The sequence below is a fragment of the Somniosus microcephalus genome, chromosome 8, assembly GCF_052327205.1.
Source record: "Somniosus microcephalus isolate GS21.2 chromosome 8, FLI_Smic_1.0, whole genome shotgun sequence".
In the NCBI taxonomy this organism is placed as follows: Eukaryota; Metazoa; Chordata; class Chondrichthyes; order Squaliformes; family Somniosidae; genus Somniosus; species Somniosus microcephalus.
The window spans coordinates 30698399-30724127 of record NC_140994.1 but is presented as its reverse complement, the minus strand read 5'-3'; positions in this window follow the sequence as shown (position 1 = coordinate 30724127).

Genomic DNA, 25729 nt, shown 5'->3' with positions numbered 1-25729 from the left:
TTGGGCAAGGATCAAAAATCCAAGCAGAATTGCTAAACATAAAAAAAAAAACTCTTGTTTACATCCTTAATTCATTTGAAAAAGATCTATCAATCAATATCAAAACAACAATTGCACAGATTCTCATAATATGATATCAGAATATCATGAAAGCCCCATGAAATGCTAATCGGAAGCTAAATGCACGATGCCTGGGATCAAAGCTGGCTTAGAACTTAATTGCATGCAGACCTAACTCACAAAGACTAGCCACGCACAACAACTTAAATTACACAATTTAATTCACACATAGATTAAAAGAACTTTAGAAGATTAGGGGCTAGAAATCAGCTGCTTTGTGCCTCCCGTTAGCACCTGCAGGGGGGCGGTAACGGGGTGCTATGGGGTTCCCGACCGGGCGTGACGAATTCAGTGACGCCTACTGTACTTCCCTGGCGGTTTTGCGCTGGCGCTAACACTTACCGCCTCAGTCTGTAGTGCCCCGTAGATCATGATGTCATCAAGTGCGCAGCGCCCCGTTACCGTCCCAGATGTGAAATTCGCTCCCGCTCCCTGTTGCATCGCCGGGCGTCAACAATGGCGGCAACAGCAGGCGCTGTCACCTCGGCTGGCCGCATGGGAAGCAATAATTAAAGGCAGTGGTGGTCAGATAGGCCAAAATTTATTCTTCGCACCAGTCTGGTGCCTGCTGAAAGTTTTTGAAGCCTGATTGCTGCGCGATGCCTAAGTCCTCCACTCCCTCAGAGTGATTGGGGCTGGAATGGAAGTCATGCAGGTCCCCTGGCCCCACAGATCTAAGAAGAAGAATGTTGCAAATCATCATTGGCCTTTCCCTTTAAGTGAGGGAAGGAGCCTCTGATGCCAGTAGCACTGCACTGCACATTCTTCAGCGCTCTGCCGCTACTGCCCCTCTCACACACTTTAGCGCCCGAAGAGAAGTGGTTAGCGCTTGATTTAGCGCTCCACTTCCCTCTTGGAGTGCTAAAACTGAATTTCACAGGAGGCGAGAATGATTAGCGCCTGGCACTAATTTTTCAACTTTTAAAGTTTTAGCGCCCCAAATGGGGCTGTAACGAATTTCTCCCCCTAGGTGCTTTTAAATCAAGCACAACATTTGAACAGCCATTTTATATTATGATAAAATGAGTGGAATCCATTATGCATCATGGTTACCTCAGTCTTTCAACATCATTACATAATAAACCTATTGTAAACAGAACTCCAGGCGTGCAAATATGCTACCTTTTATGGAATACACACTTTCATACTGCTGAGGACAATCTTCTACCTTTCAAAGAGCATCAATTAATAATATTAATTAGGCTGAGGCAATTGGGCCCATTAAAGTATAGACCACAAGCTGAAAGTCCAGCACAAAGCACTTAATAAAGAATTTGTATTTATAGGAAACGTTGTGTTATCTGGAGGCTAAATGTCCGGCAAGCTCGAGCCACCGGCAAAAATCAGGAGCCGTTTTGTTAGGTTTTTTTTCTCATGGCTTTTTTTTCCAAACAGTCAGGCTCTGCAAAGTCTCTGTAGCTTAGCAACAGCTTCAGAGAGACGCTTCCAAGGTACGGGCCGACTGTTTAGAAGCTGTTGCTAAGCAACAGTGTTTGTTGAAGCACACGGAGCTGAAAAGCTCCGTATGCTTCAACATTAGCGCTGGAGTGTCCGGCAGTTTTGAGGGAACGGCAACAGCTCGGTCCCGTCGGTGCCGGATAGCACAAAGTTTCCTGTATTTGGAGTCTTATCATGTACGGTTGTTATACAGGTACATGTAGCAGCCAATTTGCACACAGCTAAGTCCTACAATCAGCAAATGAATGAATGACTAGATAATGTGTTTTTGGTAATGTTGCTTGAGGAATGGCTGTTGGCCAGGACACAGGGAGAACTCCCTGCTCTTCTTCGAATAGGGACCTTTCCATGCACCTGACTAGCCAGACATGGCCTTGGTTTAATGCCTAATGCGATACAGTTGGCGGGAGGCCTAATCAATTTTTTGTGGTTGAATCAGCCAGCTGCCAGCCTTGTGCTCCTTATAGGCAGTTCGCCAATTAGGAAAGTGGAAAACCTGGAAAGATGGCTGATCTTAATGGGCCTGCCCCTTAAAGGGGACGCTGGAAGCATCGGGACTGAAAGGGAGCAGTGGTTTATAGCATCAGGGAACATTTGTGCAGTGGCTATAGCAGCAAGGAGTTTCAGTATTAGAACCCTTTAAGACTCAAAACGCACAAACGACTGCAGTAAAATGAGTGCCAGATCTGGTTTTAGCTTTTCCCTACTGCATCTAAGGTTCCCTTTAAATACCATTGGAAATGGCTACCTTCTGACTTGTGTGGTAAACCACTGTATTGTATATTGCCACCTCTGGGTGGCGCTGTGTATGGAGGCATGCCTCAGCTGACTCCACCCACCACTGTGTGGGTTTCGTTCAGACTTGTTCAGTCACTCACGAAGAAGCATGGTCTCTTCTTAGCTAATAAAAGCCTTATTCATCTCTTCTTTCGACTCATCATCTCTTCTTCGACTCATCACCTTTTATGAAGTAATTGATAAGCGTATCAATTTTATTAGCTAAAAGTTAAATGGCGACACCTGAGGAGCAACAACAGCAACGGATACAGCAGACATTGCTGAGAGCCCTCAGACCACCACGCCTGGACCTCGACCCTCAAGATGTGGGTGCATCAGCCAAGTTTGAACACTGGCTGAGCTGCTTTGAATCCTTCCTCGCAATCTCACAGGTTACAGAGGAGGATCACAAACTGAAAATTTTGACCGCCCAGGTGAGCCATCAAGTATATATGCTAATCCGGGACTCTAATACGTACGTGGCGGCCCTCGAGCTACTAAAAGGGCAATATACGCGCCCAGTGAACACAATTTACGCCCGACACCTCTTGGGATCCCACAGGCAGCAACCGGGAGAATCGGTAGGGGCATTTGCACGGGCGCTACTGGCACTCTGCAGAGACTGCGATTGTAAAGCGGTAACGGCTGTGGAGCACGCGCAGGGACTCGCCTGTGATGCCTTCGTCAGGGGCCTCCAGTCAGACCACACCCGGCAGAGACTGCTAGAAAGCAAGGAACCCGACCTGAAGACGGCCATTGCCCTTGCGCTCTCGTTAGAGGAGGCCCACCGAAACCTCGAGGCATACCCCCGTAACGGCGCCGAGACATGGCAATCGAAACCACGGGACACGGGACCGCCGCCCCCGGCACCAACCGCTGCAGCGACCCAACCGAGACAGCAGCCTCCGGTAAGAACTGCTTCGATGCCCAGTAACCAGGCCCAAAAATGCTATTTCTGTGGCCAGTTAAAACATCCCAGAGCGCACTGCCCAGCTAAGACAGCTACCTGCTCGGGCTGCGGGAAGAAAGGCCATTACGCTAACGCCTGCAAGGGGAAGCCAGCCAGCAGCGCAGCGTGCGGGCCGTGGGAGCAGCCATCTTATCCGCCATTTTGTGTACCCCCGGCCGCATGGCATCCGCCGCCATCGTATCCAACGCACTCAACCGCCATTTCGTCACCGGAACCGACCACCGTCTCAGCGGATGACTATAGTGACTCACTAAGCCACATACTGGCCTCCGTGACGCTGGATCAAGGCCACCCTCACCATCTATCCAGCTCCATGATGGATATCGCGGTAAACGGCCGCGCCACCAGTTGCCTGATCGACAGCGGGAGCACAGAGAGTTTCGTCCACCCCGACACGGTACGTAGCCACTCCCTCACGATTCTGCCAACGCACCATCGCATTTCTATGGCGTCCAAGTCCCAGTCAATGGACATCAGCGGCTACTGTGTGGTGACCCTGTCAGTAGGGGGCACTGAATATCAAAAATTTAAACTGCTAGTCCTGCCCCGCCTTTGCGCTGCCGTCCTGCTAGGGTTGGATTTTCAGTGCCACCTTAAGAGTGTCACACTAGCATACGGTGGACCCCTCCCCCCACTCACAGTCTGCAACCAACAACTTTTAAATCGCCCGCTGCAAACCACCTGCAGCCTTTCCACATTAAAAGTCCCCCCCCCTCCCCTGTTCGCTAACCTCACCCGCGACTGTAAACCCATCGCTACCAAAAGCAGGCGGTACAGTGCCGGGGACAGAGCTTTTATCAGCTCTGAGGTGGAGCGGCTCTTGAAGGAGGGCATTATCGAAGGTAGCACTAGCCCCTGGCGAGCCCAGGTTGTAGTCGTTAAAACCACTGCAAAACGCCGCATGGTAATCGACTACAGCCAAACCATAAACCGGTACACCCAGCTGGACGCGTACCCCCTCCCTCGCATATCTGATATGGTCAATCAGATTGCGCAATACAAAGTATTCTCCACCATCGACCTTAAGTCAGCGTACCACCAGCTGCCCATCCGCCATGAGGACCGCCAGTATACTGCCTTCGAGGCAAACGGCCGCCTCTACCACTTCCTTAGGGTCCCCTTCGGTGTCACCAACGGGGTTTCGGTCTTCCAAAGGGAGATGGACCGAATGGTTGACCAGAACGCGCTGCGGGCAACCTTCCCCTATTTGGATAACGTCACCATCTGCGGCCACGACCAGCAGGACCACGACGTTAATCTAGCAAATTTCCTCTGTACGGCCCAACGGCTGAACCTAACGTACAATAAGGAAAAATGTATGTTTCACACCAAGCGCCTGGCCATCCTCGGCTGCGTGGTGGAGAACGGAGTCATCGGGCCCGACCCCGACAGAATGCGCCCCCTAATGGAGCTACCCCTTCCCCACTGCCAAAAAGCACTGAAGAGATGCCTGGGGTTTTTCTCCTACTACGCCCAGTGGGTGCCCCTCTATGCAGACAAAGCCAGGTCCCTCATCAAAGCCACCTCCTTCCCCCTGACACCAGAGGCGTGTGCAGCCTTCACTCTTATCAAGAACGATATCGCGAAGGCCGCAATGCACGCGGTGGATGAGTCCATCCCCTTCCAAGTGGAGAGCGATGCCTCCGACTTCGCCCTAGCCGCGACCCTTAACCAGGCGGGCAGACCCGTGGCCTTTTTCTCAAGAACCCTCCAGGGCCCCGAGACGAGACACTCCTCCGTCGAAAAGGAGGCCCAGGCTATTGTAGAAGCGGTGCGTCACTGGAGGCATTACCTGGCCGGGAAACGATTTACCCTGCTCACTGACCAGTGTTCAGTAGCTTTTATGTTTAATAATAAGCAGAGGGGTAAAATCAAGAACGACAAGATCTTGAGGTGGAGAATCGAACTCTCCACCTACAATTATGATATCTTGTATCGGCCAGGGAAACTCAATGAGCCCCCAGATGCCCTATCACGTGGTACATGCGCCAACGCGCAGAGTGATAGGCTGCAGTCCCTCCACAATGACCTCTGCCACCCGGGGGTCACCAGGTTTTTCCATTTTATCAAATCCCGTAACCTGCCCTACTCCATCGAGGAGGTCAGGACCATGACCAAGAGCTGCCAAATCTGCGCCGAGTGCAAACCGCACTTCTATAGGCCGGACAGAGCAAGCCTGATCAAGGCCACCCGCCCCTTCGAACGCCTGAGCGTCGATTTTAAAGGGCCCCTCCCCTCCGCTGACCGCAATGTGTACTTCCTCAACATAGTTGATGAGTACTCCCGTTTCCCCTTTGCCATCCCTTGCCCAGACATGACCAGTACCACGGTCATCAAGTGTCTGAATGACATCTTCGCTCTGTTCGGGTTCCCCAGCTATATACATAGCGACAGGGGCTCATCGTTCATGAGCGACGAACTTCGGCAGTACCTGCTAACAAGAGGTATCGCCACGAGCAGGACCACCAGTTACAACCCCCGGGGGAACGGCCAGGTGGAAAGGGAGAACGCGACGGTTTGGAAGGCAGTCCTCTTAGCACTAAAATCTAAGGGCCTTCCGACCTCCCGCTGGCAGGAGGTCCTCCCTGCAGCGCTTCACTCCATTCGGTCACTGCTTTGTACTGCCACTAATGCGACCCCTCATGAGAAAATGTTCGTTTTCCCCCGGAAGTCTACATCGGGAACCTCGCTACCGGCATGGTTGACTTCTCCTGGGCCCGTCCTACTGCGGAGGCACGTGAGGACGCATAAAACGGACCCCCTGGTCGAGCGGGTGCACCTCCTACACGCCAACCCCCAGTATGCCTGGGTGACATACCCAGACGGGCGGGAGGACACGGTCTCCATACGAGATCTCGCACCCTCGGGTACCCCTGAATTACCACCGTTATCCCCCTTACCACCGTTATCCCCCTTACCACTGTTATCCCCCACCACCCCTCCCAACCCAACCCCTGCAGACGGCATGCCAAAGCCCCAGGAATCTTCGCCAACCACCCAGACACCAGACCCGACGTCGGATGCTGCAACACCACTGCCGCCACCACGACGATCAGGACGTCAGACAAGGCCTCCTGATAGACTTAACTTGTAGTACCCTTCACCCCGCCGGACTTCACATTAAACAAGGGGTGAATGTGGTAAACCACTGTATTGTATATTGCCACCTCTGGGTGGCGCTGTGTATGGAGGCATGCCTCAGCTGACTCCACCCACCACTGTGTGGGTTTCGTTCAGACTTGTTCAGTCACTCACGAAGAAGCATGGTCTCTTCTTAGCTAATAAAAGCCTTATTCATCTCTTCTTTCGACTCATCATCTCTTCTTCGACTCATCACCTTTTATGAAGTAATTGATAAGCGTATCAACTTGTACTGCCCACGGTTTGTAGGCACGTTGAGGAAGTGGGAGTATCATTGCGGGTAGAGATGAAAGTGGCACTGGGGTCTTAACAGAGTCGTTGACCACAGGTTGCACATATGTCTTGCTTCCAGTGAGAGCTCTGGCCACCTAAATTGAGGTTCATCTGAAAATCAGAATGGGCGGACAATCAGCAGGTCGATCCTCCCTGTGGTATTGTTCTCGCTCAGTTTTTAGGCGTAAAGGAGGCGTTAGTGAGACAAAAACTGCCTCGGCATCTCCAACAGTGCCGCACTCTCTCAGTACTGTACAGAAGTGTTACCCTACAATATGTGCACATAGGAACAGGAGTAGGCCATTCAGCCCCTCGAGCCTGCTTTGCCATTCAATGAGATCATGACTGATCCGTGACCTAACTCCATATACTCGCCTTTGGCCCATATCCCTTAATACCATTGGTTAACAGAAATCTATCAATCTCAGATTTAAAATTAACATCTGACCTCGCATCAGTTGCCGTTGTCAGAAGAGAGTTCCAAACTTCTACCACCCGTTGTGTGTAGAAGTGTTTCCTAATTTCATTCCTGAAAGATCTGGCTCTAATTTTGAGACTATGCCCCCTAGTCCAAGACTCCCCAACCAGCGAAAATAATTTCTCTCTATCTACCATATCTATTCCCTTTAATATCTTGAAAACTTTGATCAAATCACCCCTTAACCGTGTAAATTCTAGGGAATACAACCCTAATTTGTGTAATCTCTGCTTGTAATTTAACCCTTGGAGTCCGAGTATCATTCTGGTAAGCCTCCGCTGCACTCCCTCCAAGGCCAATATATCCTTCTTAAGGTGCGGTGCCCAGAACTGCTCACAGTACTCCAGGTGTGGTCTAACCAGGGTTTTGTATAGCCGTGGCATAACTTCTACCTCCTTGTATTCTAGTCCTCTAGATATAAAGGCCAGCATCCCATTAGCCATTTTGATTAATTTCTGTACCTGTTCATGACATTTTAATGATCTATGTACCTGGACCCCCAAGTCTCTTTGGACCTCCACTGTTTTTAGCTTTCCACCATTTAGAAAGTACTCTGTTCTATCCTTTTTAAGTCCAAAGTGGATGACCTTGTAGGAGTCGCTGGAAATAAACAGACTGCGAGACTTTCATAGCAGCAAAGAAAAACGCGTGTTAGCTTTATTAACTCTCCGCATGGACTGAGGGACCTGGCCTCGTCGCAGGGCTATGACGTCATCGCACAATCGACGACTCTTAAAGGGACCCTGCCCCGATAACCCAACCAAGTTCCGTACATAACGTGGAGCGATAACAACATTGGCTATACATAGATACATAGATACATAGAAGATAGGAGCAGGAGTAGGCCATTCGGCCCTTCGAGCCTGCTCCGCCATTCAATGAGATCATGGCTGATCATCCAAATTCAGTACCCGGTCCCTGCCTTCTCCCCATATCCCTTGATCCCTTTAGCCTTAAGAAATATATCCAACTCTTTCTTGAATATACTTAATGAACTGGCATCCACCGCCCTCTGTGGCAGAGAATTCCACAGGTTCACCACTCTCTGGGTGAAGAAATTCCTCCTCATTTCAGTCCTAAATGGCTTACCCTTATCCTTAGACTATAACCCCTGGTTCTGGACTCCCCGGCCATCAGAAACATAGTGAATTGTGTTACTGTCCCTATGTGGTCTCCGCCACATACGTCCCCCCAGAATTCACTAGAACTGGCAATGTCAGTCGTTGAGGGGCCCGGATCACACGGCCAAAACGGCTCCTTAAGTCCGGGGCGGGGACCGGGGGGGTCGCAGGAGGGTCCCCAGGCGCTCGGTGGTGGACTGAGGGTGCAGAAGCCGGAGGTCGGCCCCGCCGCGGGGGCTGAGCCAACCCAACGGGTCGGTCCAGATCCAGGTGGGCCGGCTTAAGACGGTCCACGGAAACGTAGTCCGGCTTACCGCCGACATCCACCACAAAGGCCTTGTCCCCGGCTTCCAGGACGCGGAATGGTCCATCGTAGGGTGGGTGAAGAGGTCCCTGGTGGGTGTCGTGGCGGACGAAAACGTACTCCACCGCACGAAGGTCGGGCGGAACGTGGGACTGAGGGAGACCGTGCTGCGACGTGGGCACCGGCGCGAAAACCTTGGCATTGTCCAGGAGGGCGGACCGCTGACGGGCTGCGGACCAAGGGTCCGTGGCGTTGGGGACGAAATCCCCGGGAACCCGCAGTGGCTGCCCACAGACGAGCTCGGCGGACGAGGACTGGAGGTCCTCCTTGGGGGCGGTCCTGAGTCCCAGCATGATCCACGGGAGTCTGTCGATCCAACTATCGTCCCGGAGGCTGGCCCGGAGCGTGGCCTTCATGGAGCGATGAAACCATACGCACAACCCATTAGCCTGAGGGTGATATGCGGTGGTGCGGTGGAGTCTCAACCCGAGGCCTTGGGCGAGAGCGTTCCAGAGCTCCGACGTGAACTGGGGCCCCCGGTCAGAGGAGAAGTCAGATGGGGCGCTGAACCGGGCGACCCAAGTGTTGATGAACGCCCAAGCCACATCGGCGGACGTTGTTGACGACAGCGGGATGGCTTCCGGCCATCGGGTGGTTCTGTCGACCATCGTGAGGAGGTGGGTGAACCCGCGGGAGGGCGGCAGGGGCCCCACCAGGTTCACGTTAACATGGTCGAACCGCCTCTCGGGCACCACGAAAGGCACCAACTTAATATGGTGATGCACTTTCGAGCACTGGCATACCACGCAGGTATTGGCCCAGTCGCGAACGTCCTTCTTGAGCCCGTGCCAGACGAACTTAGCCGCCACCAGCTTCTGTGACGGCTTCCTGCCCGGGTGGGAAAGGCTATGGATGGCATTGAAAACCTGCTGTCTCCACCCGTCGGGCACGACAAGGCGTGGCTGCCCAGCAGAGACATCGCACAGGAACGTGGAGCCGGCATCGTCAAACGCGACGTCCGCTAACTGAAGGCCCGTGACAGCCGTCCTGTAGGCCTGGACGTCCGGGTCGGAGGCCTGGTCGGCCGCCATGCGGGTGTAGTCGATGCCGAGGTGTACGGCGCTTGCGACGGCACGGGAGAGACAGTCGGCGACGGGGTTGTTTTTCCCAGCCACATGCTGGATGTCTGTCGTGAACTCGGAGACGAAGGAAAGCTGGCGCTGCTGACGGGCCGACCACGGCTCGGAAACTTTGGCCATGGCGAAGGTCAACGGCTTGTGGTCCACGAACGCCGTGAACGGGCGGGCCTCCAGCAGGAAATGGAAGTGTCGGACGGCGAGGTAGAGGCCGAGAAGCTCGCGATCGAAGGTGCTGTACTTCCGCTCGTTGGGGCAGAGCTGCCGGCTGAAGAAGGCGAGTGGCTGCCAGGTGCCGTTGACCCACTATTCGTGGACGGCGCCGACAGCATAGTCCGAAGCATCAGTGGTGAGAGCGATCGGCGCATCGGGCAACGGATGCGCCAGCATGGTCGCGTTAGCCAGGGCCCTTTTCGTGTCCGTGAAAGAATTGGCCATCTCCTCGGACCAGTCGACGGCGAGCTTGGTGGGCTTGCCTTTGAGGGCCTCATAAAGGGGTCGCATAAGCTGGGCTGCCCGGGGAACGAAGCGATGATAAAACTTCACCATGCCCAAAAACTCCTGCAGGGCCTGCATGGTGAGGGGTCGCGGAAAATCCTTCACGGCCTCCACTTTCGACGGCAGTGACACCGCCCCGTCCTTCGTGATGCGGTGCCCGAGAAAGTCGATCGAGGACAGCCCGAACTAGCACTTGGCCGGATTGACGATAAAGCCGTGCTGGCTGAGGCATTCGAAGAGAGTCAAGAGGTGGGACACATGCTCCGTCCTGGAGGCGCTGGCGATGAGAATGTCGTCCAGGTAGACGAACAGGAATGGCAGGTCCCGTAACACGGCGTCCATTAGGCGTTGAAAAGCCTGAGCGGCGTTTTTGAGACCGAATGGCATGCGGAGGAATTCGAACAGCCCGAACGGGGTGACCACCGCGGTTTTCGGGATGTCCTGCGGCCGAACAGGGACCTGGTGGTAACCCCGAACGAGGTCCACTTTAGAGAAAACAACTTTCCCGGCCAGGCGGGCGGAAAAGTCCTGGATGTGTGGAATCAGGTAGTGGTCGGGGGTCGTAGCGTCGTTGAGGCGCCGGTAATCGCCGCACGGGCGCCAACCGCCGCCTGGTTTCGGTGCGATGTGGAGGGGCGAGGCCCACGGACTGTTCGACCGGCGAATGATGCCGAAGTGCTCCATCGTGTTGAACTCGGCTTTAGCGATGGCGAGTTTCCCCGGGTCGAGGCGCCGAGCGCGGGCGTAAACAGGCGGACCGGTGGTCGGGATGTGGTGTTCTACCCCGTGCTTGGTGGCGGCGGATGAGAAAGTAGGCTTCGTGAGGTCCGGGAACCCGGCGAGGAGGCGGGAAAACTCGTCGGAGGCCGAGAGTGCGCTGGACAACTTCGTCGTGCCGGAACCACTGAGCGAACAGGGGAGCGAACTGAAAGTCTCAGCGTTGACGCGACGTCGGTTCTTGACGTCCACCAAAAGGCCATTGGCGCAGAGAAAGTCAGCGCCGAGAAGGGGGGTGGACACTTTCGCTGTAACAAAGTCCCAAGCGAAATGCTGCCTGCCAAAACACAGCGCCACGCTCCGTTTCCCGAAAGTACGGATGGAACTGCCATTGGCGGCTTCGAGGGCGGGGCCGTGGTTCCCCCCCCTGTATGTCTACGGTTGACGCGGGCAGGACGCTCACCTGGGCACCCGTGTCGCAGAGGAAACGACGTCCAGAGTCAGTGTCCGTAATGAATAACAGACTACCTGAACGGCCGACAGCCATGGTAGCTAATGAGTGGGCCTTAGCGTTTCCCGACGCGGTAAAGCTGCATGGGGGCTGGCACTTCTTAGCGTTGGGGTCGAACTGCATGTGGTAGAAGCACATGCTTGGGTGCTGCCGCCGTTGGGCTGTGGCGGTGGGGGCAGGGCCCCGCATGGCCGCGCAGTACTGTTGCCCGGCGGAGAAAAATTTGTCGGCCTCCTTGGCCAGGGCGCGGAAATCACTAATATAAGAGTTGGCTAAAGCCGACCGTACCTGCCCTGGCAGCTGTTGTAGGAACAGTTCTCGGAAGAGGAAACACGACTTGTGCTTGCCCAGGAGGGTTAACATGTGGTCCATCAGTTCTGAGGGCTTGGAGTCGCCAAGCCCGGATAGAGAGAGAAGCTGGCGTGCGCGCTCGGGTTCAGTTAGTCCTAAAGTCTCTAGGAGGTGCGTTCTCAGCGTCGCAAATTTGTGGTGCTCCGGGGGGTCCTCGAGCAGGCTCACGACTCTGGCCGCGGTGGAGCTGCTGAGAGCAGAGACGACGTAATAATACTTCATGTCATCCGCGGTGATGTCCCGGAGTGCAAACTGAGCCTCGGCCTGGGCGAACCAAGCGGCAGCCTGCCGTTCCCAAAACTCCGGTAATTTGAGAGAAACGGCGTTCGTCGCCATCTCGGATAAAGTCTTTGGAAAAGTCCAAAAGAGAAACGGGGTCACCAATGTAGGAGTCGCTGGAAATAAACAGACTGCGAGACTTTCATAGCAGCAAAGAAAAACGCGTGTTAGCTTTATTAACTCTCTGCATGGACTGAGGGACCTGGCCTCGTCGCAGGGCTATGACATCATCACACAATCGACGAATCTTAAAGGGACCCTGCCCCGATAACCCAAGTTCTGTACATAACGTGGAGCGATAACAACATTGGCTATACATAGTGAATTGTGTTACTGTCCCTATGTGGTCTTCGCCACAACCTCACATTTGCCTACATTGATATCCATTTGCCACAGTTTTGCCCATTCACTTAATTTATCAATATCCCTTAATAATTTTATGCTTTCATCTAAACTGCCTACAATGCTGCCTATCTTTGTGTCATCAGAAAATTTGGATTTGTGACTTCCTATGCCATCATCTAAGTCATTAATAAATACTGTGAATAGTTGCGGCCCCAATACAGATCCCTGCGGGACACCACTAGTCACATCCTGCCAGTAAGAGTATCTGCCCATTATTCTGCTACCTCCAAAGTGATCCCACCACCAAACGTACCTTCCCCTCCCCTCCCCTTTCAGCATTCCGCAGGGACCGCTCCCTCTGAGACACCCTAGTCCACTCCTCTATCACCCCCAACAGCCCTTCCCCTTCGCCTGGCACCTTCTCGTGCAAGCGGAGGAGATGTAACACCTGCCCCTATACCTCCCCCCTTCCCACTGTCCAGGGCCCCAAACACCCCTTCCAGGTGAAACAGCGATTTACTTGTACTTCTCGCAATCTAGTATACTGTATTCGCTGCTCACGATGCGGTCTCCTCTACATTGGGGAGACCAAACGCAGATTGGGTGACCGCTTTGCGGAACACCTGCGTTCAGTCCGTAAGGGTGACCCCGAGCTTCCGGTCGCCTGTCATTTTAATTCAACGCTCCATTCCCACTCGGACCTCACCGTCCTTGGCCTCTTGTATTGTTCCACAGAAGCTCAACGTAAACTCGAGGAACAGCACCTCATCTTCTGATTAGGCACTCTGCAGCCTTCCGGACTCAATATCGAGTTCAACAATTTCAGATCATAACTTCGGCCCCATTTCATTTTTTCTTGTAATTTTTCCACTCCTTCCCCCCCCCCCCCTTTCCTTTTGTTTCGCTCTCACACCTGGCAGCTATCCCTTGCCCTGCCAGTACACTTTACACCCAATCTCAGCCCATTACCATCTCGTCTAGCTTCTAACACCTTTCATTGTCTCTTTTTTACTTCTTTTGTTTCTTTTATTCTTTTGTCCGATCGCAGCCCTGCCTCCGATCCATCTTTTCTTTCCAGTTTTGAAGAAGGGTTCGACCCGAAATGTCAACTCAAATTTCTGTTCACGGATGTTGCCTGACCTGCTGAGTTTTTCCAGCATTTTCTGTTGTTATTTCGGATTTCCAACATCCGCAGTATTTTGCTATCGCCCATTATCTCTGCTGCCTGTCTCCTACCACTCAGCCAATTTCCTAACCAGCTCAGTAATTTGCCTTCAATTCCATGGGCTTCTATCTTAGTTAACAGTCTCTTATACAGGACTTTATCAAATGCCTTCGGGAAGTCCATATAAATAACACCCATAGACATTCCCCTGTCCACTACTTTAGTCACCTCTTCAAAAAATGCAATCAGGTTTGACAGGCATGACCTACCTTTCGCAAACCCATGCTGGCTCTCTCTGAGCAACTAAAAATTTCAAGGTGTTCAGTCACCCTATCCTTAATTATAGACTCTAGTAATTTCCCGACAACAGATGTTAGGCTAACTGGTTTCCCTTTCTCACCATTCTTAAATAGCGGAGTGACATGTACAATTTTCCATTCTAAAGGGACGGTTCCTGAATTGAGAAAACTTTGGAAGATTATAGTTAGGGCATCAGCACTGTGCTCACGGACTGCTGAAGTGCATAGTGGGGCTTAGAACCCATCACTTTCTGATTCAGAGGTGAGAGTGCTACCAACTGCGCCAAGATGATACTTGACCTATATAACCCTTGACTGACTACAGCTGGTATTACATGGATCAGCACTGGTGCCTTTTTCTTGAAAAAAGATTCAAACGGTTGACCTACTTAGAGTGAAAGCGAGCTCCATATTTTTTTATGCACCACGTGAAGTCATTACATCCAAGAGTGGATCTGAAACACATTTAAATGTCCCCATTAATAAAATGTTGCTGCCGGGGCTTCTCAAGCAGCCAGTGTATATCAGAAAATCGGCGGCAGGGCACCCACGATTTGCTGATACGCGATGACTCTGTGGGTCCTCACAAAATGCTGTACAGGTATAATACCTGACGTGTACACCAAAAACAGATTCTGTTTATTCAGCAGTGGTTTCTCACCCCTCTATATAAAATAAGAGAATGCAGGCTTCAACATGCATAATGCACCAGCTGACACACTGAAAAGGACTTAAATTCAGGACCATGAAAGATGTAAATTGACGACAGAATTCTCCCATGAATTTTGATCCAAAACAAGTATTTTGTTGGATGGGAAGCCTGTTGGGACAGCTGTGATAAGGCACTATATAAAATCACATTCGTATTTTTCTTTTTATTGAACATTAAGGTCCTATAATCTCAAAACTGAAATTGTGACCTTTACAAAAAGTAAGTACGGAATAGTGCCAAACCATAAACACGTTAATGTTGATAATGTAAATATTTAGTGAAACGGAAAGCTTGCATCCTGACCACCACCGTTCAAGCAGCCAGAAACATTGTCAATATCGCAGTACATTTGCTTTTGATCTTTTTTTAAACTTTGTCTTCAATAGAAATTCCAGCTTTAGAAACAGATACAATTTAGAAAGTCCAAATAAGCCTTACTGTAGGGCATTCCGCACTCATTCGTAAACTAATTCTCAACGTGATACTAAAGCCTTTGGAGAAATTCGGTATAGCCCCATTTGGGATGCTAAAACTTTTAAAAGTTGAAGAATTAGCGGCAGGCGCTAATCATTGTCGGCTCCCGCAAAATTCATTGTCAGTGCTCCAAGAGGGAAGTGGAGCGCTAAATGAAGCGCTACACCCCTAACTTAGGACGCTACCCTCTGAGAGCGGGGCGCTACCGGCACAGCAATAAAGAAGGTCATACACAGTCCAAACGGCACTCCTTAATCACACAGGCTGCTTCCATCTCTGAAAGGGAAGGGCCAATCACGCTGTACAACTTCATAGTCATCAGTGGTGTTTTTCAACGCGACCTGGGCGACTGCTATTGCAGCCCCCCATCACTTTCAGAAAGTGCAGCATTTGGAGATGTTTGAGGAAAAGGTGTAAAAAATTTTGCGCAGGCTGGTGCAAGTAATAAACGGTGCAATCACTGAAAGCGTCTTTTTTCACGATGTTCAAGCAACACAGAAGCATTCCCTTTAATTACTGCTCCTGTAGCGCACTTCTGAATGCACAATACCTCCTCTTACTGGCGTTGTCGGCACAAGGCGCTCAAGCAGGGGGCGAAAGGCAATTTTGCATCGGGGCAGTTAACGGGGCATTGCACACGCATTGACGTCACCATGTGAGAGGTGTTAGAGGCCTAGGCACTAACAGTTAGCACCAGCACTAATTCGTCACGGAAGGTCGTGTGCGGCGTTGGATTCGCTGCGGCTGGGCGCTAACCCTTTAGCGCCCCCTGCCAGGTGCTAACAGGAGGCGCTAACCTACCGAATTTCACAGCCTTTATCTATTGGAGAAGATTCACGTCTAATAGTTATGAAAGTATGGCAACAGCATTTTAGCAGGAATCATACAAACTATACAGCTTTGAAGATGGCATTAATATCTTCTCCGCTAAAGGCCTAATTTTAAATAAATTCATAATGTAAACAAATCCCACATTAAGATTGCATACTTTCCGCCGTAACCTTTTTTGTTTCTCTTTGTCAATACTATTGAGGTTAGGCTAATGAAGATGGTAGACTCCAAAGATGAACAGGATACACTACAGGACAATTTGAATATACTTGGGAATTGGGCAGACAGGTGGCAGATGAAATTCAAAGTAGAGTAATGCAAAGTGCTTCACATGGGGTCAGAAAATCCAGGAAATTGACTATTACTTAAACCGATAGAAAATAATGTACATGGAAAATGGAAGAGATCTGGGGGTCCTGATTGACAATAAATGGAAGCTATTGCAACAATGCGCTGTAGCCGTGAGTAAAGCAAATCAGCAGATATTGGGATGTATTAGTAGTGAATTGGTGAGGTAATCCTGTCACTTGGCAGGGAAGCAGGTAGCTTGGTGGGCCAAGGCAGGTTAAATGTAAGGCTCTCAGCCTCATTATAAAATTTAAATGGCCAATCCGCCTCCTGGGAGCAGGTTGCCTGCCCGCCCCCTGTCCCGCCTCCATTAAAAAAAAAGATTTGCATTTCTATAGCGCCTTTCACAACCTCAGGATGTCCCAACGCGCTTTACCGCTAATAAAGTACTTTTGAAGTGTACTCACTGTTGTAATGTGGGAAAGCGGGCAGCTTGGAGGCAGGTTGGGGTCGGGTTTAAGATTTTTAACATTTTTACATCTCACCTGACCCCAACCCACCCATAATTTGAGACATGACATGCGGTAATGTAGCATGTTTAGGAGGAACAGGTGACATTGGACCTATGGTTCCCAAAAATCCACCACTGGGGTTTTCCTCGTGTCATGTCTGGGTTTGTTGTAGACTAATTGATAGAGATTGATTGCTATGATTAGCCAACAAATCCGTTATTGTTGTATCCGGCAACTACCAGGATGGTCTTAGAAGCTGAATAAGATTTACGTCTAGCAGTTCCTATATGATATTTTCTCCTCCTAAACTCCAAATACAGTATCCTACTTGAACTTAGTCCTTCCTTATCCTAACTGTGCTGAAATCAAGATTCATCACACTGTTTTCTACTCTCACTAAAATTTTCCCCAGTATCTCAAAACTGTGGAACCCTTTGGCTCCCTCAGTTTTCCTTTCCTATAATCAAGGGATTCTAACCTTGGGTTTTCTAGCCGTGACTTGATTTATCTCTTCCAGCTCTTTTCAACTTTAACAGTGTTCCTTACAGTGGCTCTTGGCTTGGGTTTCTCAATATAAGAACAATTTGTGCAACTAGCATACAGCCAGCACAGACATGATGGGCCAAATGGTCTCCGTCTGTGTTGTACACCTCTATAAATATGAGGTATTACATTTTGGTAAGAAAAATAGGGAGGTCACATATTACTTGGAAAATAAGAATCTAAATGGGGTAGAGGAGCAAAGGGATCTCGGAGTACAAATACACAAATCACTAAAAGTATCGACACAGGCTATCAAGGCCATAAAAAAAGAGGGATTAGAATTAAAAAGTAGTGAAGTTGTGCTAAACTTGTATTGAACCTTGGTTAGACCACACTTAGGCCTAGAAATTCACTAGCCTTAGCGCCGCTTTTGAGGCGCTAGAGGGACTAGCGCCAGAGTTATGGCCAGTTCAAAAATTCCCTGGGGCCCTAAAGCGGCGTTGCACCGGTAGCGCTGCGCCGGCACCGATGACGTCATCGGTGTGCGCAGCGTCCCGGTTGCCATGCCGACGGGCCCCAGCGCCGAAATTCAGTTGCGGCCGCCTCGCCCGTGGCAGCCGCAACTAAGACTCTGGCAACAGAGTCCAACATGTGTTTGCGCCGGCGCATTAAAGGCCCCGCGGCGGCCGGCCGCTTTCCCGCCGGCCGCCTGCCCGCAGCTCCCTCCCCGGACTTCTCCCCCCACCCCCCCGGAACAGATGCAAGCCCGGCACTTGTCCGAGGTGCCGGGCACATTTTTGAAGAGATTTGCGCGGGCCGCGGCCGGGTGCAGGCAGCTCCTCCTTAACGGAAGGAGGAGGCCTGCACTTCCCGAGCCTGCCGCACCGCAGCGGGCGCCGCAGCGCCGGAATAGCGCCGCAATGCGGCGCGTTGCGCCAGTTTTCAGGCGCTAAAACCCTTCAGTAGCGCCGGCAGCCGTTTGGGCGCGGCGCTACTGAATTTTTGGCGCGCGCAAAGGGACTTAGCGCCGGCGCTAACTTCCGGCGCTAAAGCCCTGGCGCAGCGCAAACTCAATTTCTAGGCCTTAGACTATTGTGTACAATTCTGGCCGCCATATTATAAAAAGGATATAGAGGCACTGGAGAGGGTACAGAGAAGATTTACAAGGATGATACCAGAAATGCGAGGGTACATCTATCAGGAAAGGATGACCTCTTTTCTCTTGAAAAGAGAAGGCTGAGGGGTGACCTAATATTATGAAAGGTTTTGATAGAGTAGATATAGAGAGAGTATTTCCACTTGTGGGGAAGAGCAAAACTAGAGGCCATCAATATAAGATAGTCACCAAGAAATCAAATGGAGAATTCAGAAGAAACTTTTTTACCCAGAGAGTGGTGAGAATATGGAACTCGCTACCACAGGGAGTGGTTGAAACGATTAGTATAGATGCATTTAGGGGGCGGTTAGATAAGCATATGAGGGAGAAGGGAATAGAGGGTTATGCTGATAGAGTTAGATGAGGAAAGATGGGAGGAGGCTCGAGTGGAGCATAAACGCCAGCATGGACTGGTTGGGCAGAATGGCCTGTTTCTGTGCTGTATATCCTATGTAATCTTATGTAATCCTATAATTAGACAGGGGAGAAATTCGTGTTTGCCAGGAAAACAGCCGCTGAAAATGGCCGCAACGCTAATGGGACAAAATTAATCTGGAGGGGGGCTGGAGATTGGTGGCGCAGTGCTTACCTCCTGTGCAAGGTGGCGTTACTGGAGGCATCCAACCTGATGTTCTCGTCCTGAAGTGGCGTTTGAGCTTTGCACAGCCTCTGGAAGTGAGGTTGTGGAGCTCGCAAGTAATTGTGGGTAATGAAAGGGCCTGTGAATTAAAGAGGCCTTGCACATTGAAGTAATACAGACTAAATCCAGTGAAACAATGCAGTTTTCAGCCCTTTCAGCCTATCAAAAAAAATTATTAAAAAGGAGTCCCAAAGGTGAATATTCAGCTCTTAAAGCTGAATTCCCTTCCTAATCTCAAAAATGGGTAAACTGCTTCAGCACTAACACAAATGGCTCGACAAGCCAGGGAAGGGGCACCCAGGGTCTCGCACGTAGCACTCCAGCTTTGTGCAGTGGGTCAACACTGCAAGACCCACAGAGGCCAGGAGAAGGATGTGGGACTACATCACCAATGCTGTCACTGCCAGCAGTATTGCCTCCACCACCTGGCTCCAGTGCCCAGAGAAGCTTCATGACCTCAGACCACTGGTCAAGGTCAGTGAATGCATCTTCAAAAGCCGTCTCCTACCAACTGTACCACTAGCCTCACATACTGCTCAATGCACGACCCCCAATCACTCACCTACCAACAATATGCACCAATGACGAGGCACATCTCACATTCTCCGCCTCACCTCACCCCTTGGAGGAGATGGTGCAGGCCATTCTTGGCAGGGCATGGCTGAGCCCTTGGCCAGAGGTGGGGCTGAAAGGATAAAAGATGCTGGTATATCCTCATACGTTATCCTTCTTCTGGCATGCACCTCATGCTTTCCCACCCTCCCGTCACCACAATTCCACCCTTGTGCCTTCCTCATTTCACACACACAAGAAATGCAGCCTGCCCAGCCAATGGGTGACCAAGAAGAGGGAGAGGAGAGTGAAAAAGAAGAAGAAGAAGAAGATTGATTTGACACACCCAGCTCCTCAAAGTCAACCAGCAAGGCTATTTGCAGTGTCCCCCACTGAAAGTCAGCAGCCTTCCACCAGCCATGCTGCAGCCATTGGGGTAGCACTGTGTGACATTAGTAGGATAGGCAAAGGCACACACAAGACAGTCACTAAGAGAATGCATACAGGTGATGAGTTGGTTTCTTGATGTCACATTGGATGGATAGGTGTTGAAAGGAAAATTGGGGTTGTGGTCACTGGAACCGCAGGCGGACGATTTCATCTCAAATTTCCCGGCCACAAAGGGGCTGTCTGGGATGCATCCTTCCATCTGCTTCTTCCTCTTCCACTTCCTCCTCTTCTGCTTCTTCCTCTTTGGCTACCTCCTCTTCTGTGTCTTCCTCTTCCCTCTGCGAGTGGATACTGTAAATCTGAAATATCAGCATAAAATGCTGGAAATACTCAGCTGGTCAGGCAGCATCTCGCCCTGAGAAGTGAACTCTATTTTTCTCTCCACGGTTGTTGCCTGACCTGCTGAGTATTTGCAGCATTTTCTGTCTTCTCAAAGGCCTTCCTTTACCATCTGAGCCCTTGCAAGCATCCAGCAGCACTCCCTACACTTAAAAAACGTTTAACTTCTATTACAGCAAGCCACTACTTCAATAAAATTTTAAAAAAGCCAGTCCAAAACCTTAAATCCAAACTTACCTGAACAATGTGTGTGTCCCCTTCAGAGGTGCAGGCTTCGCCATTGTCAGCCTGCTTGCATGCCAGGTTAATCTGGGGTGCTTAGGACCAGCGCTGAATTCAGCGCTAGGGTTGAAGTTCGCGTTTGTGATGTTAAGTCGGCGTTGCACGCCAATTGACGTCACAATGCTGCCATTTTGTCCAGCTTGGTGATGCCAGTTACCGGCAGCACAAAGGTAAGGATCAAAACAATGGCCGCCGTGGGACACAGCAGCAGCAAGCGAAAGAGCACCGGCCAGCATTTTAGCGCCATTTAATGCCGCTATGGAGTAGCACCCAGGCCACAAATTTCTAGCCCATGGTTCATAATGATGGTAATTTTGGCACATGTTCTGGAACTTCTTTGGCTGCGATTTTGCCGGTCCTCAGAGTGCGGGATTGGAGGCATGACCGCAGTCAATATCGCAAAGATTGAACAACCCGCCTCCAATCAATCTTCCCAAGTGTCAGGTCCCCGATTTGCGCATGGGCCCGACACCTAGCGGCAGGAAGAGGATCATAGCCACTTACCTGGTTATTAACAGGTATTTGATATTTGTTAACAGGGACTTTTTGAATTTTGCCGCTTCTGGCTCGGGTTCCCTGACACCCGGACACCACGCCAGGTAAGTGTGGCATGTTGTGAGTCTGCTGTAATGTTTCTGCATTGATGACAGCTGCAGAAGTGGTGTGAAGGATCCAATGGTGCACTGGTGAGTTTCAGAGGTAAGAAATTGTTGGGGAAATCATTTTTAATGCATTTACACATTTCTGTAGGTAACAGGTTTTGAATTGGTTGTCTAGTTCCAGCTCATTGGGAGAACCTCTCTCACCAGTGACAGATCGCTTCTGTAAACTCACCTTCAGCTGCCATCTGTTCTAGCCTGAGGAGGGAGTCACTGGAGAGCCTGGGTGCAAGAGCTCACCTGTGAACAGTCATTGCCAGTGTTTGTAGCACCTCAATGCTGTCAAACACTGAGAAATCAGCTATCAAAGAAAAATTGTGCAGATGACACGTTGTCAAATGACATCATCGGACCGGCTTCCTCTTAATTGCGTGGAGGTTTGCTAGCACTGTTGGGGGGGGTTTAAACTAACTTGGCAGGGGGATGGGATACAGAGGGGAGCTGAAATAGGGGGGGATGTGCTGCCAATTATAGAGAAAGAAACAAGTCAGCTTGGTAGACAGGGCAAATATATAAGGGCAAGGCTGGATGGCATCTATTTTAATGCAAGGAGTCTTGCAAATAAGGTGGATGAACTGAAGGTGTTGATAAACACATGGGAGTATGATATTGTTGCTATCACGGAGACATGGTTGAGGGAAGGGCAAGACTGGCAGCTCAATATTCCGGGGTACAGAATCTTCAGGCGAGACAGAGGGGGAGGTATAAGAGGAGGGGGTGTCGCAATATTAATTAAGGAGTCAATTACTGCAGTAAGGAGGGATGATATATTAGCAGGGTCCTCTAATGAGGCCATATGGGTGGAGCTTAAAAACAAAAAGGGGGCAAGCACTTTGCTGGGAGTGTACTATAGGCCTCCAAACAGTCAGGGGGAGATAGAGGAACAGATATGTAGGCAAATCTCAGAGAAATGTGCAAATAATAGGGTAATAATAATGGGGGATTTCAACTTCCCCAATATTAACTGGGATAGTCAGAGTGTGAAAGGCTCAGAGGGTGTAGAATTCTTAAAGTGCATCCAGGAGAGCTTTTTGAGCCAGCATGTAGAAAGTCCTACAAGAGAGGGGGCGGTACTGGACCTAATGCTAGGGAATGTGGCCGGCCAAGTGGAAAAAGTGCTAGTAGGTGAGCACTTTGGTGATAGTGACCATAATATGGTAAGATTTAAGGTGGTCATGGAAAAGGACAGGGATGGGCCGGAAATAAAGGTTCTAAATTGGGGGAAGGCCGATTTTAATAGGATAAGGCAGGATCTGGCCAAAATGGACTGGGATCAGCTACTTGTAGGAAAATCCGCATCGGAGCAATGGGAGGCTTTCAGAAGGGAGATTGAGATCATACAATGGCAACATGTTCCCGTAAAGGTCAAGGGTGGTTCCAAAAACCACAGGGAACCTTGGATGTCAGGGGATATACGAGAATGGATTAGGAAAAAAAGGAGGGCTTTTGGTAGATACAAAAGGCTAAAGACGGAGGAAGCCCGAGAGGAGTACAAAAAGTGCAGGGGGATACTTAAAAAAGAAATTAGGAGATCAAGGAGGGGCCATGAAATAACACTGGCGAGCAAAATAAAGGAAAATCCGAAGATGTTTTATAAGTATATTAAGGGTAAGAGGATAACTAGGGAAAAATAGGGCCCATTAGGGACAAAAGTGGCAATCTGTGTGTGGAGCCGGAAGATGTAGGAGGAGTTCTAAATGAATTTTTTGCATCTGTTTTCACTATGGAGAAGGACGGTGTAGACATAGAAATAGGGCGGGGGGACTGTGATATGCTCGAACATATTAACATCGAGAGGGAGGAGGTATTGGCGGTTTTAGCTGGCCTAAAAATGGATAAATCCCCAGGCCCGGATGAAATGTATCCCAGGCTGCTGTGTGAGGCAAAGGAGGAGATTGCGGGGGCTCTAACGCATATATTCAGGACCTCTCTGGCCACAGGGGATGTGCCAGAGGACTGGAGAACCGCTAATGTAGTACCATTATTCAAGAAGGGTAGTAGGGAAAAACCGGGGAACTACAGGCCAGTGAGCCTAACATCAGTGGTAGGAAAATTATTGGAAAAAGTCCTGAGGGACAAAATTTGTCTCCACTTGGAGAGGCAAGGATTAATCAGGGATAGTCAACATGGCTTTGTCAAGGGAAGATCATGTCTGACTAATTTGATTGAATTTTTTGAGGGGGTGACTAGGTGTGTGGATGAGGGTAACGCAGTGGATGTGGTATACATGGATTTCAGTAAGGCCTTCGATAAAGTCCCGCACAGGAAACTGGTCAAGAAGGTAAGAGCCCATGGAATCCAGGGTGCCTTGGCACATTGGATACAAAACTGGCTTAGTGGCAGAAGGCAGAGGGTGATGGTCGAAGGTTGTTTTTGTGACTGGAAGCCTGTGGCCAGTGGGGTACCATAGGGATCGGTGCTGGGTCCCTTGCTGTTTGTGGTCTACATTAATGACTTGGATATGAATGTAAAGGGTATGATCAGTAAGTTCGCGGATGATACAAAAATTGGTAGGGTGGTAAATAGCGAGGAGGGTAGCCTCAGTCTGCAGGATGATATAGATGGGTTGGTCAGATGGGCGGAACAGTGGCAAATGGAATTTAACCCAGAAAAGTGCGAGGTGATGCACTTTGGGGGGACTAACAAGGCAAAGGAATACACAATGAATGGAAAGACCCTAGGCAAGACGGAGGGTCAGAGGGATCTGGGTGTGCAAGTACACAGATCCCTGAAGGCGGCGGAACAGGTGGATAAGGTGGTAAAAAAGGCATATGGGATACTTGCCTTCATTAGCCGAGGCATTGAATATAAGAGCAAGGAGGTTATGATGGAGCTGTATAAAACACTGGTTAGGCCACAGCTGGAATACTGTGTGCAGTTCTGGTCGCCACACTACAGGAAGGATGTGATCGCGTTGGAGAGGGTGCAGAGGAGGTTCACCAGGATGTTACCAGGGCTGGAGCGCTTCAGCTATGAAGAGAGACTGGGCAGATTGGGTTTGTTTTCCTTGGAGCAGAGGAGGCTGAGGGGGGACATGATTGAGGTATACAAAATTATGAGGGGCATAGATAGGATGGATGCTGAGGAGCTTTTTCCCTTAGTAGAGGGGTCAATAACTAGGGGGCATAGATTCAAGGTAAAGGGCGGGAGGTTTAGAGGGGATTTGAGAAAGAACTTTTTCACCCAGAGGGTGGTTGGAGTCTGGAACTCACTGCCTGAAAGGGTTGTGGAGGCAGAAACCCTCACAACATTTAAGAAGCATTTGGATGTGCACTTGAAATGCCATAGCATACAAGGCTACGGGCCAAATGCTGGAATATGGGATTAGATTAGACAGGGCTTGATGGCCGGCGCGGACATGATGGGCCGAAGGGCCTCTATCCGTGCTGTATTACTCTATGACTCTAATTGGCCAGCAAGCCCGCAGGGTGGGATTAACAAGGCCAATCGACGTAAAATCACGTCTGTTGGCCGGATGCAGTTGGGGGCGGGATTGGAACCGGGAAACCAGCTGGCCCGCTCCCAAGCCGCATCCATTGGAAAAATTGCGGCCAAAATCTTTGTGGAGTTATTCCATTTAAATGAAATGATAAACGACTTACTTGAAGCATAAACAGAGAGGGGGTAGAATGCGGACGGAGTGTAAAACGTGCTGCCGATTCGCTAACGCCCATTTTGTGTTAAAGTCCGTTTTGCGCTACAGCCCAAGACAAATTTCACCCCCAGAAAGTTTTGTGATGTTTCCTCCAGCAGTAAGAAGTTGCCACAAGGTCAGAGGGTTTCTGTCTTTAGAATGGCCCCATGACTCAATTAGACTAGTTTGTAAGTGACTTGCAAACCGAAACTGCTGAAAACAGCAAATATATCCAAAGTATCTGCTTTTGGGTCACAGAATAACTGAGATGAAAATATCTCAGGACACATGACCTAATGTGCTCAATGATAAATGTTCAGATCCATAGCTCACAAGCAATGTGACCAATATAGCACAAGACTTCATACTTGAGGTTCCAGCAGCCAGTGTTCATAACTGGCCCATTGATAAGATTTTTTTTTGTGAGTGACTGTCATGTTGTTAGTATACTGCCATTGCACCATTGGGACCAAACCAATGGAATAAAAGTTTCCTCTTTTCCTGACGTTGGTTGTAGTATCCCTATGTGAAACTGAGTTTGGACCGCAGCGCAAAACTATTTTAAGTAGACAATCTTACTCCAAGAAACCACAAAGTGGACCATGTGGGAATGGATAATGTCACACTGCTGCAATAGGAGGTACTATTCTGAGGTTGGAGCTGTAGCACTTTTGGTGGGTGGGGGGTGGGGCAGAGTGGAAGGCGCTTTAGTTTGCATCTAACTGTACAACACCTGATTGGAGGGCACTTGATCTGATACTGAGTGGCTGAAAT